Here is a 16,410-nt window from a genome sequence, read left to right as displayed (position 1 = left end):
CGCGAATAGCGCTGTGCTTGCAGCCTATATCTGCCAAAGTGTTTTCCTTTGCACAGCGGACGTGCGCTGACAAACTGTAGCAGCGACTTAATTATGTGAGGCTCGGTGAGTCTTTTTCTGCCCAGCATTAATTATAGCAGACCGCTAGCCTCCTACCTAAACGTAGCTTTTTAAAATTGAATTGCCAATTTTGCACACCAATCCTTATTTTTAGTATTTGTTACACTATATTCTTGATTTTAAAAAGTGTTGCCTTATTGTTTGCTTTGCGCCTGCACCCCCGTCCACCACGGGGCTCTCCCGATTGTTGTGGAGGGTGCAGGCTGACAGTATTTCTTCAGTGGCAGTTGGGGGCGGAGCACCGCGACTAGCGCTGTGCTTGCAGCCTATATCTGCAAATGTGTTACCCGTCACGCAGCGGGCGCGCCGCTGGTGCGCCAAAGGCGCACCTAAGGCTAGCTCGTCTGCACCCGTCCGCGGCCGGTCGGGGCCAGGCATTATGCCCGCTCCCCCCTCCGCTACTCCACAGCCGAGCTTCACTCTCTTCAGGGTGAGTGGACCATTAACCCATCCACCAGGAGTAACCTAGATAAACTTGGGATCTTGAGCCATAAGCACACTACCTGCAAATCTATTGGCAACCTCCCTATTCACAGGCCTCTGACAACTGCACGGGACATTCCCCCCCAATACTCTAACCGTCCGCGGCAGCACAAACCTGGACAAGCTGTCTATCTGGTACCTCAACACCCGCTCGCTGGTCAAGCATTAACTAGAATTTTTTTATCTTCTAGACACCATTAAGCCTGACATACTTCTTCTATCTGAAACCTGGCTAACAGCTGAATCAACCCCTGATATCCTTGCCGCAATCCCTGACAACTACTACGCTCTCCAGGCCAACAGGCTTGAGAACAGAACAGGGTGAGGGGTCGCGGCCATTATATCACAGTCTCACAAATTTACCTCCTTATCGATTTCTAAAATCCCTTCTGTTGACAGCCTCCTTTTTAAGCTCGATTCTAACTGCTCCTCCCTTACCAGTGCGTTATTTTATAGGCCTCCCTCCACATACCCAATTTTCCATAAATATTTGGCAATGCCATTGCGGAGTTGGCTATAAACCATGCCAGAGTAATGATTATCGGCGATTTTAATTACTGGCCACTTGAGGAGCGTGAGAGCCCCTGCTCGGTTGATTTCACTGACTTGTTAACTAGAATGAACTTCACCCAGCATATCAAGGTAGCCACCCACATAAAAGGTCATATCCTGGACCAGCTTTGGTCATCCAATCTCGAGATCACTGACCTTCAGATTACCCCCTGCACTTGGTCTGATCACCATTTTATTTCTTTTTCAATACCCAACACCCTTGTCATCAAAACCCCTCCTCTAGATTCGTCGATGGCCAGGAACTGGAACCGGGTAGACACCACTACACTCTGCTCCCTTTTAGTCACCTCCATGCCCTCTACCTCTCTACCCTCTGGCCACCCGGCTTCTCCGCACACCCAGGCAACAAACATTAATGCCTGGCTGGCCTCGGCGAGAGATAGCCTGGCCCTTCTGAGAAAGCTCAAAAACAAGAGACCCCATGACGCCCAGCGATGGTTTACTAACAACCTCAAGGAAATGAAACTTGCCTTGCGTCAAATCGAACGCAAGTGGAGACAAGACTACTGCCCTATCAAGAAATCTATCTGCACATCGGCCCTCAAAGACTATAAGAGCGCGATCCTCAGAGCCAAATCAGAATATTTCTCTCTGAAAATCCTGGATTCCACCAACATCTAAAGACATCTTCTCCATTGTGGACGAACTCGTCAAACCTGACCGCGTCACTGTCAAACCCACCCCTTCTCAATCCCTCTGCGACTCTCTCAACACGTACTTTATTGACAAAATTACCAAAATCAAAGCTAGCATCCCCAGAGCCATCCTACCCCCTGATCCCAGGTGCCCTCACCGCAACCCTCTCCATCTTGATCTTTTTCCACCTATCACACAGGAAATATTCTTCTCCCTCCTCAAACTGGTTCATTCAGGTTCCCCGACAGACAGTTGCTCCTCTCATATTGCGCGTGAGGTTTTCTTCCATCTCCCCGAACCTCCCCTACCTCTCAACAACTCCCTCTCCACGGGCATAGTCCCCAACCTCTTCAAGTCCGCGGAAGTCGTACCTACTCAGGAAGGGGGCTGCTTGAATATATTGCACCCTATGTATTAGCAGCAGACAATTTCATCCTTCTCGGTGACTTTAATTACCATGTGGAATCGGCACAAGACCCTGACTCAGCCCACCTTATTGAGGCAATGCTTACATTAGGATTGACACAGAGGGTGACTGGACCAACCCACTCCGCGGGCCATACCCTAGATTTGTAATTTACAAACTCTTCCAAACTAAATATTAAATCTTCGTGCCCGGCATTATGGACTGATCATTCCATTCTTAAATTTAGTATGCCCATAACTATGCATTGCAATAACAGTCTAAAAAACCGCACGTGGATACGATCATGGCGCAAACTCTCTACGGACACCTTTCTATCGCATTTTGGGCCTCTACTACAGGGTGAGAAAGTCGATGCAGTCGACTCCGTTGTTAGTAATCTAGAATCCTCCATTTTGACGACACTTGATAAAGTCCTTCCTCTCACAAGCGTCCAAGAAAAAAGCAAAGCTTCACCATGGTTTACTGAGGCACTAAAAGCGGATAAGCAACAATGCCGCGCCGCTGAACGTCAATGGAGAAAATCGAAAACCGACGAACACCGTAGGAAATATACAATCCTCCATTCGATATATATGAACAATATTAAATCAGCAAAAAAGGTTTATCTCACCCAGCGTATTAACAATGCAGCTCACTCTAGTAAAGAGCTATATAAAATATTGAAGGAATTTACTGCTCCCCAGGTTGAGCAACTTTCTTTTACGCCCACCCAAGAATGGGTTGACTCCATTGCTCTATTTTTTGACAATAAAATTAAAACCATATATGCCGCATTCCCCTCTCAGGCAGAAGATTCTGGTTGTCACAATACTAACGTGAGTGAATTCAGTCCTCCGCTAGAATTAAACAAAGCCCCCTTATTAACTGGGTTTGACCCTATAACAAAAACTGAAGTCAGCGAATGCTTGGGACGGATCAAGTCCGGTTCCCCAGCCGATCCCTTTCCCCCCCGTTCCTGTGCTAAAATTTTACCCTTATTTGTGGATATCTTAACTACTGTCTTTAATCTGTCACTGAACCAAGCCACATTTCCGCATAGGTGGAAATTAGCACAGGTTAAGCCCATCCTTAAAAAGCCCCTTGCCGACCCCAGTGCACCCGCAAACTATCGTCCTATTTCTTAACTTCCCTATTTTGGGAAGGTATTGGAGTTTTTAGTTAATAAACGTCTCACGGCCTATCTTGAAACTCATAAGCTCCTTGATCCCTCCCAATCCGGCTTTCGTGCGGCTCATAGCACGGAGACTGCCGTCATTGAAGTAGAGGATAACATCAGATTGGCTTTGGACCGTCGAGAATCCGCAATTCTGGTCCTTTTGGATTTATCTGCAGCATTCGACACCATCTCCCACAGTATTCTCAAACATCGTCTGTGGGAGATTGGCGTCAGAGGGAGGGCCCTTGACTGGTTCGATAGCTATCTGGCAGACCGATTCACTGCGGTTTCCGTGGATGGGATCATCTCCTGCTCATATCCTGTAACAGTGGGGGTCCCGCAGGGCTCCATTCTTAGCCCTATGCTGTTTAATGTTTATTTAACACCTTTAGCTGATATCATCAGGTCATATGGTTTTGACACACTATCCTATGCTGATGATACCCAGCTGCTAGTGACTTGTGACCCCGACCAGTCTGATGTTCAAACCAGTTTTAAGAGCTGCCTGATTCGTGTAAATGAATGGATGAGTCTAAATAAGCTCCAACTGAACGGCGGGAAGACTGAAGTTATCTTATTTGGGAAAGCCGAACAGCTCTGGACCAGCGCTTGGTGGCCATTAGAATTGGGCACCTGTCCCTCTCCCAAGTCCGCAGTCCGTAACCTAGGCATCACGATTGAGAATTCTTTATCCTTGAAGACCCACATAAATCAAGTGCTCGGGACTTGTTTTGGGATTATGCGTATGTTACGCAAGATTTTTAAATGGCTACCTATTGAAGTAAGAAAACCCTTGGTCCAGGGTCTTATTGTTAGCCGCTTGGACTATGGCAATGCCCTTTTCACCGCACTCAACCAGGATTTAATTTCCAAACTTCAAATCCTTCAGAAAACGGCCGCAAGACTTGTTCTGAATCTCCCTTCCTGCACCCCCTCTGCCCCCACCCTAAAAACTTTGCACTGGCTTTCGATCCGTCAAAGAGGGCGGTTCAAACTTCTAAGTCTCACGCATAAGATAATGCATGGCACTGGTCCACTCTACCTGGCAAAAAAACACCAATGGTATGTTCCTGGACGCCCCTTGCGGTCCAGCTCCAGACTTCTCCTTGATCAACCTCGCATCCGGACAGTCCGCAATGGAGGTCGGTCCTTTTCATACCTGGCCCCTTTGCTCTGGAACAAACTTCCTCTGGATCTGCTTTCTATGTCTGACCATTTACTCTTCCGTAGAAAGCTGAAAACTTGGCTTTTTTCCCAATAAATGTTGTTGTTTGAGCACTTTCAGTCATTCCCGGTTTCTTTGTCTTGGTTGCTAGCGCCATGAGACTTTGGTGATTTGTGCGCTATACAAAAATCTTTGACATTTGACATCAAAACACCACACAGGCACTAGTGCTCCTGGATTTGTCGGCAGCTTTCGACACCGTAGACCACAATTTATTGGTTGACCGGGTCAAGAGCACCGGCATCCGGGGGCTACCGCTAAAATGGATCACCTCCTTCCTCAAAGATCGCTACCGGGTAATTGTCTCGCCAATTTCTCCTCGGAGATAAAAAGACTGACCTGCGGGGTCCCCCAGGGCACTTCCCTTGCCCCTCTTCTTTTTAATCTATATATTTTCCCCCGATCTTAGATCTTCGGAAGAGAGAAGTAGTCACTTTTAATTACGCGGATGATCTCCAACTTGTTTTCACCATTGACTCGTCACCCTCCTCTATAGAGAACTTTCAATCGACCATGAATTTCATCAGCAACTGGATGAACTTAAACCAGTTAAAGCTCAACCCCGATAAGACGGAGCTTGTTCTCACAGGGACCCTTTCCAATCCTTGGAACTCTAACTTCTGGTCCCACTCATTGGGCTGCCCTCCCTCCCCAGTCAGCTCTGTCAAAAGCGTAGGTGCAACTATCAGCAGTGACCTCACCATGAAGGCCCAGATTAACTCAGTGGTCTCCGCCTGCTTCTTCCACCTGCGAAGAATCCGGAAAATCAGCACATTCCTATCCTTTGAAGCCCTTACCCAAGTCATGCTGGCCTTAGTAATCTCGCGCATCGACTACGCCAACTCACTGTACGCAGGTATCCCTGCATACCAATCGCACCGGCTACAAATGGTACAGAATCAATCTGCCAGGCTTGTCTACGGCCAGCCAAAATCCCACCACGTGACACCCCTGCTTAAAAACCTCCATTGGCTCCCAGTGAACCAGCGCCGTCTCTTCAAACTCGGCTGCCTGATCCACAGACCCTTGTCATCCCATGGTCCTGCTTTCATTGCTACCAAAATCCAACGTCATGTCCCCTCTCGCGAACGACGCTCTTCTAGCCTGAATCTACTGACCCCTTGTTTATTCAAATGAAAAAAACACGGCGGTCTAAGATTCTTGGCCCTAGCGCTTCAATTCTGGAACTCTCTCCCCCCCGAACTGCGCCAGGTTCCCTCTTACCCCCAGTTTAGGAAATCCCTTAAGACTTGGCTATTTTCCCAGGCCTATAACTAATTAACTCTCACTACATATGTCAACGCATCTCTGCTAAGCGCCAAGAAACCACTGGTGTACGTGCGCTCAATAAATAATTTTATCATATCATATCATCACAGGATATCTGAACAAGACCAGTCTCATGACAATTCTTTTAGCTCTAGCAAGATAAAGGTACTTTGCCACGGATATGCTGAATGTTACCATAGTGCATCAGTTATTAGAGTGAATCTTGTGCATGACTCAATTCATGGCGAATGTTCCCATTCAAATCCATTTAAATTATAAAACATGTGTATTGTAAGTTGATGTAAGACCAGAGAGTCTGAGTACTCTCACCCGTGAAAGCCTGCAGAAAATCCAAGAGAACATCCATCTGACAAGATGAGCCATGTGGTGAATAGTGGGTTTCAAGCCGTTCCCACAGCAACATTTGGGTCTACAGGTTACTGGTGACTCGAGCTCAACAGCATTCCGGGTCCATGTACAAAGAAAGGATATTCTTTCTTCTCTTGTCCTTTTTGTGCCTTGGTCAACGAGGGTCATATGCTCCCAATCAGCATTTCATAGCTCCATCAGCTGCTGAATGTCTACTATGCTCCAAATTTCAGTAATAAAATGTTATAAACTGCCTTTTCCTCTCCTAACTTTCTGTCAAGTTGTGACCTAATATAACACAAAAATTGATTAGGGCATCAGTCTGGAGGGGTCATATGTCCAATTTTATTTTCTACTCATCCTTCAAGCTTCAGTAAAACAGAGAGACTTAGTCTCAGGCCAGTTCGACTCGATAACCAAATGGTTAACCTGAGCAAAGTGGCTAAGAAAATCTAAATTTTCCTGCCACAAGTCAACCAACTTGTAAGAAGTCACAGAGTTCGACCTCAAACCAAATCCTTTACAAAACTGAATAACAATGGTATAAACTAAGCCGCAGCACCCTCCAAAACGTATCACAATACAAAGGAATCCTGTGATTCTAGATAGTGTAATGCTGCACGATGACACAAGAAATACAAATGACATTAAGGCAAGAATATGTTCCATGTTTTGTGGACTGCTGTCATATCGTTCCAGTAGAATTACAGGAATGTTTAACTGTGTAGGTACGTCACAGGGCCTGTTGGTGACAGGAACAACATGGTGAGATACCAGATCCATGTGCTGGAGCTGGAAACAAACCGATGTGTGTACTAGAGGCTATACCAGGTGAGGTATATAACCATGGTCAATCTTAGGGATTTCTTGACCGTATTATTCCTTATCCAGGAATTACTTTTCCAAAAAGGAAAAGGAAACATTCACATGGCCATGCTACCAAGGGGACCTATACAATAGATTTTGAAATTTGTCCGGCTGCGTTTCATAACTCTGTATAGCTTAGGAGGCCACAGGGAACAAACATTCCCCCATGCCTATCACTGGCTGTACTGGAACCGTGGGAATCCCTTAACCCCCAGCTGATTGAGATTGGAAACAAATGAACACAAAATAACACAAAAACAAAAGACATGGTGAAGATCTGCCTTATCAGGAAGACAGGCTGGGTTTACTAGGACTGGTCTGACGCTATTCATACTTAGTGGCCCCATGTCATGTACATCTGTGAATGGCAGACTTTGTGGCTCGAAATCCCACAGATGAGGAGTAAAATAAATGAAAGGTTTTTCACAATGTGGGGATAGCTACAAACAAGTCATCATTAGTGATATACTGTCCAGGGATACTACATAAAATGAAGTAATACCAAGTGCAGAAATAAATACATGCAATCCTCCTTACGCATCCACACTTGGACTAGTTATCCCAGTGTCACAAGGCTTCTGATTACTAAATGAGTCTGTTAAATAATAACTAGAAAATTAATTTCCTGCTATTGTACTCAACAATTTTGTTCTGGGTGCAAAGCACAAGTTACTACTCGTGTAATGATATATCTGTAAGAGACATTAGTTAGTAATAGATTCCTTACCTTAGAATAATCCCCAGGCGTCAGACTGGATCCGGAAAGTTTTTTCGCTAGCAGTACCCTGCGTGTCAGTAGGTGGCGTCGTGCGGCTCCGTGTCCGTCGCTGCCGTCGTATGCGCCGAGATGACGTCACGGAAACTACTTAGGCACCACCCATGCGCGCTGACGTCAGTTCTGTACACGACTTTCCGCGCCAGGAACGCAGAGCCATGCAAGAAACTGACCACTGGTGCCATAAAACTAGGGCCCTGAAAGGGGATGACCTTAACCCTAGAAATTTGTTCGCAGAACGGGGAGGATGGGTAGGGCGGTAAGGAATCTATCACTAACTAATGTCTCTTACAGATATATCGTTACATAAATAGTAACTTGCGCATCTGAAAGAGACACGTTAGTGATAGATTCCTTACCTTAGAATAGATACCCCAGCAATACCAACCCCAGTGGTGGGTCTGCGAATAGATTACACCAGAAAGTCACGGAGAACAGAATGGCCGAAGAAGCCGTCTCTCCGGACGTAACTGTCAAGGCAGTAATGCTTGGTAAACGTGTGCAGCGACGCCCACGTAGCTGCCTGACAGAAATCCTGCAAGGGAAAGCCGCGTCCCAGGGCAGTAGTGGCTGCCGTTGCCCTGGTAGAATGGGCACGCAGCCCCACAGGAGTAACATGCTTTGATGCACAGAACGACCCACCGAGAGATGGTTCGTTTGTGCACGGCCCGATCTTTTTTGGCGCCCACGTAGCCAACAAAGAGCTGGTCATCCACCCGGAACTGCTGTGTGCTCTTCAGATAGAAAGAGAGCGCATGTTTCGGGTCCAGACGGTGGAGCCTCTCTTCGTCTTTTGAAGGATGCGGAGGCAGAAAGAAGGTGGGCAAGGTAATAGTCTGCCCGATGTGGAAGGGCCTGACAACCTTTGGCAAAAAAGGACAGGTCCATAAAACCACCTTGTCCGGATCAACAGAAAGGAAAGGAGGTTTAGAAGAAAGAGCCTGGAGCTCACTCACTCTTCTGGCAGAGGTGATAGCTACTAGGAAAGCTGTCTTGAGAGTGAGAAGACTTAAAGGACAGTGATGAAGGGGCTCAAAGGGAGCGCACATCAGGTAGGTCAAGACAAGATTTAAGTCCCATTGAGGCATTACGAAAGGCACGTTGGGGGAACGTGTCCGTAATGCCTTTCAGGAAGCTGTTAACAATCAGGGACTTAAAGAGAGAAGGCTGATCTGGAATCCTCAGAAAGGCGGAGATGGCCGAAAGATAACCTTTGACAGTGACCAGAGCAGAGCCCTGCGGCGCAAGGATAGTAGGAACAGAAGGACCTCCGAAAGAGGGGTAAAAAGGGGATCCACAGACTTTGCTGTGCAGCACACCACAAGCTTGTTCCACTGGCAGGCGTACACCATCTTAATGGATGGACGCCTGGCTGCCAGAATGACATCACAGACTTTGGGAGGAAGATCGAAAGCTGTCAACTGTTGCCGCTCAATCTCCACGCATGGAGGTGGAGGCTGGACAGGTTCGGGTGGAGGACCGTCCCCTGCTGCTGCGACAGAAGATCCACTCGAAGAGGCAGACGGATCGGTGAATCGATTGCCATGCTGAGTAGCTCAGGATTCCAGTATCTTCGTGCCCAATCCGGAGCCACAAGGATGACTTGGGCCCGGTCACGCCGAATCTTCTTCAGCACTTTGAGCAGAAGTGGTATAGGCGGAAAAGCGTACAACAGAACGCAACTCCATCCGCGACGAAAAGCGTCGCCGAGCGAGTGCCGCCTTGGATATTCCAACGCGCAGAACTGATCACATTGCGCGCTCTCTTCGATGGCGAATAGATCTAACCAATGCTCTCCCCTCTGTAGAAAGAGACTTTACGCCACGTCCGAGTGCAGACGCCATTCGTGATCCATCAAGCACCGGCGGCTGAGTTCATCCGCCCTGGTGTTCAGAGAACCTGCCAGGTGTTGAACCACCAAGGTAATGCCTTGATGTTCCAGCCATGTCCAGAGGCGCAGAGCCTCCTGACAGAGTCCACGACCCCACCCCGCCCTGTTTGTTGCAGTACCACATGGTGGTGGTGTTGTCCGTGAACACCTGCACAACACTTCCCCAGACAGAGGGAAGGAATGCCTTCAGTGCAAGTCGGATCGCCCGCAGCTCCAAAAGGTTGATATGGAGCCGGGACTCCGCCAGAGACCAGAGGCCTCTGATCTCCACCTCTCCCATGTGGCCTCCCCATCCCAGGAGGGACGCATCCGTCACCACTGTGTGCTCCGGTTGGGGAAGGGAGAGGGATCTGCCATTGACCCAATTGCGAATCGTGAGCCACCACTGCAATTGTCGTGCAGTGCCCTTCGAGATCTGGACATGATCAGACAGGTTGCCTTGATGCTGCGCCCACTGGAACTTCAGGTCCCACTGCAGAGCCCGTATATGCCATCTGGCATTTAGCACCAGCAGGATGCAGGAGGCCATCAGGCCCAGGAGCCAGAGGGTCATCCTGACTGAAACCCAGGATAGAGGCTGAAAGATCGGAATCATAGCTGAATATCCCAGACTCGCTGCTCGGGAGGAGAAAACCGAAACCGTGTCGAATCTAGAACCGCTCCTATGAAGGGGAGCTGCTGAGAGGGACTCAGGTGCGACTTCGGCATGTTGATGGCGAACCCCAGGAAATGTAGGAGGTTGGCCGTAGTCTGAAGGTGGGAGACGACTGCCTGGGGCGAGCCCGCCTTCAACAACTAGTCGTCGAGGTAGGGGAAGACTGACACCCCTGACCTGCGCAGATAAGCTGTGACCACCGCCATCACTTTCGTGAACACCCGAGGGGCGCTGGTAAGGCCGAAGGGGAGCACGGCAAATTGAAAATGTTCGTTGCCTACCGTGAACCGCAGGTAACGCCGGTGGGCCGGCAGGACGTAGATGTGAATATATGCATCCTGCAAGTCCAACGCTACCATCCAGTCTCCAGGTTCGAGGGCAGCCAAGACCAGAGTCAGCATTTTGAAATTCTCCTTCCGGAGGAAGCGGTTGACGTTCCGGAGGTCCAAGATGGGACGCAGATCCCCTTTGTCCTTCTTTGGGACCAGAAAGTAGAGGGAATAACAACCACTCCCTACTTCCGGCCCCGGAACGCACTTGATGGCCCCCTTGGCCAAGAGGGTCGTAACTTCCTGCTGGAGAGTCGCAAAGTTTCCTCCCGACATGAGGTGGTACTGAGGTGGCATGGCTGGAGGGGTGGACTGAAAGGGAAGGGAGTAACCCTTGCGGATGATCTGCAGCACCCACGTGTTCGATGTGATAGCGTGCCAGTGGGGGAGGTGATGGTGGATCCTGGACTGGCGTGGGGTGCTCCACAAAGCTCGGACTAGGAAGGTTTGGAGGCAGAAGCGGGTGGGGCGGAGGTGGACTGACCCCCACACTGATTCCCAGACCCGCCCCTGCGGAAGCCGCGTCTGCGCTGCGGTTGGTTCTGCACAGGCTTGCTGAAGGAATGTGCCTGGGCGCCCCTGCCGTTGCCCCAAAAGGAACGAAAACCAGGAGTGGCTGGGTTTTTCGTTGAAAGACCTAAGGACTTGGCCGTAGCGCTCGAGTCCTTAAAACGCTCCAGCACACTGTCGGCCTTATCGCCAAACAGGCGGGTGCCATCAAAGAGCATGTCCATAAGGGAGCTTTGTACATCTGGCGAGAACCTGGTAGACCTCATCCAGGCGTGGCGACGAACCACCACAGTCGTAGAAACGGCTCTACCTAGTGAGTCCGTGGTGTCCAAACCACACCGAATGGCGAACCTAGCCGCATCCTTACCCTCGGCAACAGCTTGAGACAGCACAGTCTGGGCCTCCTCAGGACACTGAGGCAACACCTGTGCAACGGCATCCCACACCGCGTGAGAATAGCGGCCCAAGAGGCAGGCGGTGTTCACTGACCTCAGCCCTAAGCTGGCCGAAGAGAACAACCGTTTGCCAAACTGCTAAAGCTTCTTAGAGTCCTTATCCGGCGGAACCGTGGGAAAGGCACTCTGGGACGTCGAAGCTTGGATGACCAAACTCTCGGGCGTAGGATGAGTGGTCAGAAAGGCAGGGTCACCCGGCGCTGGCCCAGCAAGACGTCAGTGAGGCCGTTGTTAAATGGCAGCAGAGGCTCCGACTAAGTAGACGCCGTCTGGACCACCTCAGTGAGGAGATTAGTTTTCAGGGCCACCGTAGGTAGATCAAGGTGGAGGACCTCAGCGGCCCGAAGAAGCACCATTGTGTACGAGACGCCCTCCTCCATGGTAGGCGGAGGAGAGGCAAACCCTGGGTCAGAGGAGAGATCAAGGCCGCCGGCCTCCTCTAACTCGTCCGCCTAGTCTTGCTGGGAGTCACACTGGCGAGCAAGAGGGTCCTCGGACAACTCCCAGTCATCCTCCACCTCCACAGCCTGCGGGACAGGCTGCGGCGGCAGGGCAGGGACCGGGGAAGGAACAAATGGCACCAGGAACAGCGCCGAATGGGGACGAACTGGCGCCGTGTCCCAGTGCGGATCCCAGGTAGGGACAAGTGTGTCCGAGAACCATGGAGGGACAAATGGTACCCACTGTGGCGGCAGAGGGCGGCGCTGGGGCCGTAGCCGGTAGCGCGGGATCCTGTGGCGCCGGAGCCACCGGCCTGACAGGATCCTGACACGGGACCGCAGGGCCCGAGGGTGCGCCGGCAGGAGTCCGAGGCCTAAACAGGTGGTCCAAGGTGGCAAGAAATTCTTGCACCTGAGCGGGAGTCGCAGACGGACCCGGGTAAGGTGGGTAGGCCGCGGGACTCCCGGGCTCCGAAGGAGCCGCAGGGGCAGATTCCCTGTCCCCCTCGTCCGCATCCGGATATCGACGGGGGGACGTCGGAGAGCAATAACGCTTCTTCGACTTCTTTTTGTGTCGTCTCTTACCCGAATCCGAGGGTGGAGACTTGGAGCCCGAGTAGCGATGATGGTGACCCAGCGAGCGTTTCCTGGAGCGGCACCTGGACCGCCAACGGTGCGGGGAGGAGTGCCGGACCTCAAACAGCTTCTAGCGTCGCTCCCGTAAGGCCTTCGGGCCATGGCAAAAAAGTCCATCCAGGTCCGAGAGTCGTGGTCGCTCTCCAGGCAGAAGAGACAGACGTTGTGGGGGGTCCGCCACTGAAATATTGCGACGGCAGGCCCCACAAGACTTAAAACCAGGCATCCCAATGTGCACCAGAGTAGACAACTGACAGGAGAAAAAAGTCTCAAAAAGATAATCAAAAAGTGACTGAGGTACGTGCTCTAACCGGATCAGCGCTTACTGGCGCGGAAAAAGGAAGAACTGACATCAGCGCGCATGGGTGGTGCCTAAGTAGTTTCTGTGACGTCATCTTGGCGCATATGACGCCAGCAACGGACGTGGAGCCGCTCAACGCCACCTACTGACGCGGAGGGGTACTGCTAGCGAAAAAACTTTCCAGATCCAGTCTGATGCCTGGGGATTATTCTAAGGTAAGGAATCTATCACTAACGTGTCTCTTTCAGATGCCCTTATGCAATAATATACAATGAAAAATGTCTTTATGCCATAATGCCAGCAATATGATCAAAATGTGCTTCCTAAAGCGCTGCAATGCAATGTCCCACTGGCTCAAAACTTAAACAACAATGTTCAGACCTATAGTCAAAAGCATTCACAAATATTGTGAAATGAAACCCAGTATTAGCAAATGGACAAGAATTGCATGACTTAACAAGATGCAACAACAAAGACACCAAAAGTGAGGTAGTTACTTATCAGTTGCTGGAAAACTAGAAGATTCAGGCAACTGCCAAAGCCCTCTTCTCTGCAACCACAATCAAAGGCAAGTGTCTATACATTTCAGGGCCTGACTTGTATTGGCACAAATTCCAGGTAGATGCTGAGATCTCAAGTATAGTAACATATGCAAGCACGTCCCTACATGGAGCACAGGCAGTTTCTGTGGGGTGAAATATTGCATATGCAGCAACATGTGCCCACAAAACACAGTGCCCTGGGGGTAGCTCCACCTTAATGTGCATCCCCATAGTGTACGACAAACTCCATGAAGAAGCGGGTGATTGGGAGATGACAGATAGGCCTGGTGGAGGTATATAGGAGTTTCACCACATGGTTCATGGAAACAAAGGGGAACTGTGGGAAACTTCTCTAGGCCACAGCAAAATGGATGAACACCACCACATGCAATCAAAGAAGCAGATTTATTATCCTACAGAAACAGCCAAGGTTAATTTTATTACAGCGCCGCGAGACCCTCATGGCTGATTTGCCGCACTCCATAAATGTCTGATTGATTAATGATTGATTGGGCATGTCCCACCAACACATGCTGAATGCCTTATTAAAAAAACAAAAATAAAAAAAACTCCAAAACAAACAAAGAGCCCTATGACAGCGTTTGACATTACAAGAGGATGCTATACTCACTGCCATTTTTTCTCACCACAGATTAATGAAAACATGAAAAGTAAGATGAGGGAAGACCCCATGCGCTTCTCTTGGCTTAGAGGTCCATCTCCAACAGTCTCTGCAATTCAAAAACGCCACCAATCACCAGCCTGAAGACGCCCTAGTCATGGCCAGGCCCATCAAAGTATCCTGCACGAAGTAGCAGTTAGTAACATGCCACTATGCCACTTAATGCTGTGAGAAGCAGCAAGACCCTCCGTACTATAGCACAAAAGGCCACAAGTATCAGGAGGTTCCGACCACCCAGGACTTCCAAACCAGCAGGCATAACTGTGACATCACAGACAGAATGAAGTACTTATGGTACAACTATGGAAAGGGGTACCTGTTAAATATTACACATAACAGAGTTGCCAACCATTGACAATTCAGGATCCGTACCTGCACAGTACTTCAAAATACAGCTACAACCATTGGCGTCTTTGCCTCAAGTTCCATCATTTGCGTGACAATCATCCAAGATACATGATGCCCTGAGGGTTTATTGTTTGATGCATGCTTTATAATGGACATCTGTCAATATGTGTTAATGTTTAGTTACTTTTGCTTATCCTATATAACTGACTGAAAGATTTTCGTTTCATTTGGAAAAAATTGTGGTATAAGCATTACAGTGTTAAACATGCTATTTAATGTATGATATATCTCAAAATGAGACAAGTATACAGAAATAATCCATAATCAAGTTTTTCCTTGTGGGATTGACACTGCCATCTGGTTGATGGCTCTGTTGGACTCCACCATATCACCAGGATGTCAAGCAAGTGTTGGATGAGGTCCATGTCAAGCCTGTAGATAAGAACCCCTTCTCATGTCTGGTTGAGAGGATCTAACCATAATCCCAATTCTGGGTCCCCCTCTTTCGATTTTATGCCCTTTGATGGCACAGCACTGCCTGGTTCTGTGTAAGCTGCTGCATTGCATGCTGATGGAGAATGTGTACCTGGTGCAGCAGCATGAAGTGTCCCAGTAGTGGTGCTGCTTAATTTTGTTGTGCATAATGCTCCCGTGGTTACAGTTTTTTGTAGCTATCCAATCTGTTGCACTTGTGTTGTTGCTGATTTGAATGTATGTGATTGGTACTGTCGATAGTTGCAGGATGTTATCTTTAACATTTATGACTTACAGTGACCACATTTGTGTATTCATGCGTCGTTCTGTAATGGTGGTCTATTTGTTTTGCTAATTTGTATTTAAGATTTATCACCTACTATATGGCAATGATAATTATTAGTTTCCACTGGCTTTCAGACAAAGCGCAGTATTGGGATTAGTTTGTATATTCCACAAATGCCACACTTACACATTAAATATCACTATTGGTATTTATATAGTGCAGGAGTATTTAGCGCATGCACAAAGTTTTGAAGGCAATTTCTTCTACATTGATTGCCACTGCATGTAGTGTTCACGTTTGATATGGTGTGGAATAATTTCTGCATGCAGTTTTTACCAGTAGGTGTGGCAACTGGATTACAACACTACTCATTATGATGGCCACACTATGGGCCAACAAAGTCTTGATTGATGTCATCACTCTCAATAAAAGTGACACAACTCTGGTACCTGGGGCATCATGACCCGGAGTCAGATAGGTCAGATAACAGGCAGAAAACGTGGAGTCATGGTCTGGAGGACAATGATGATCAGACAATCAAACGTTCAGCTTTCATTAAAATAGAAACTGGGAGGAGGAGCCTAGGAACTGACCTTAAAGCATCAAAGTAACACGACCACAAAGTCTGCTATACACAACCACAAAGGCTGAGAAATAAACTGACTTTCTTTATAAACAGAGATGGTGGACTCAGGCAAAAAACCCACACAGAACAGTTGGCAAAGCAAGCTGGCACAGATAAAAGCAAGGTAGTACTGAAACTTAGGATCAAACATATAATAAGCAAAAAGGTGCCCCATCCGGTTTTTTCATGCTTCTATGTGTACATACACATCTGTGCTCCTTGAAACATCCTCTGCATTCAAGACCACTTACAGGGTCTGAGAACTTCCCCCATAGAACCAGTATGTCATCACAGAGCTTACAGACTACTAAACGCTCGAAAGAGCAGATGGCAGCA

The 16,410-nt window shown here is 48.7% G+C and overlaps 1 protein-coding gene across 2 annotated transcripts in view; it reads right to left on the bottom strand.

The window, feature by feature from the left end:
* LMBR1 (limb development membrane protein 1) overlaps nucleotides 1–16,410 on the bottom strand; it is a 753,627-nt gene that overhangs the window by 179,639 nt on the left and 557,578 nt on the right. The gene's annotated exons all lie outside the window — the stretch shown is intronic.

Source organism: Triturus cristatus, chromosome 10 (assembly GCF_964204655.1).
Source record: "Triturus cristatus chromosome 10, aTriCri1.1, whole genome shotgun sequence".
Lineage (NCBI taxonomy): Eukaryota > Metazoa > Chordata > Amphibia > Caudata > Salamandridae > Triturus > Triturus cristatus.
This window is presented reverse-complemented; position numbering and strand designations above follow the sequence as displayed.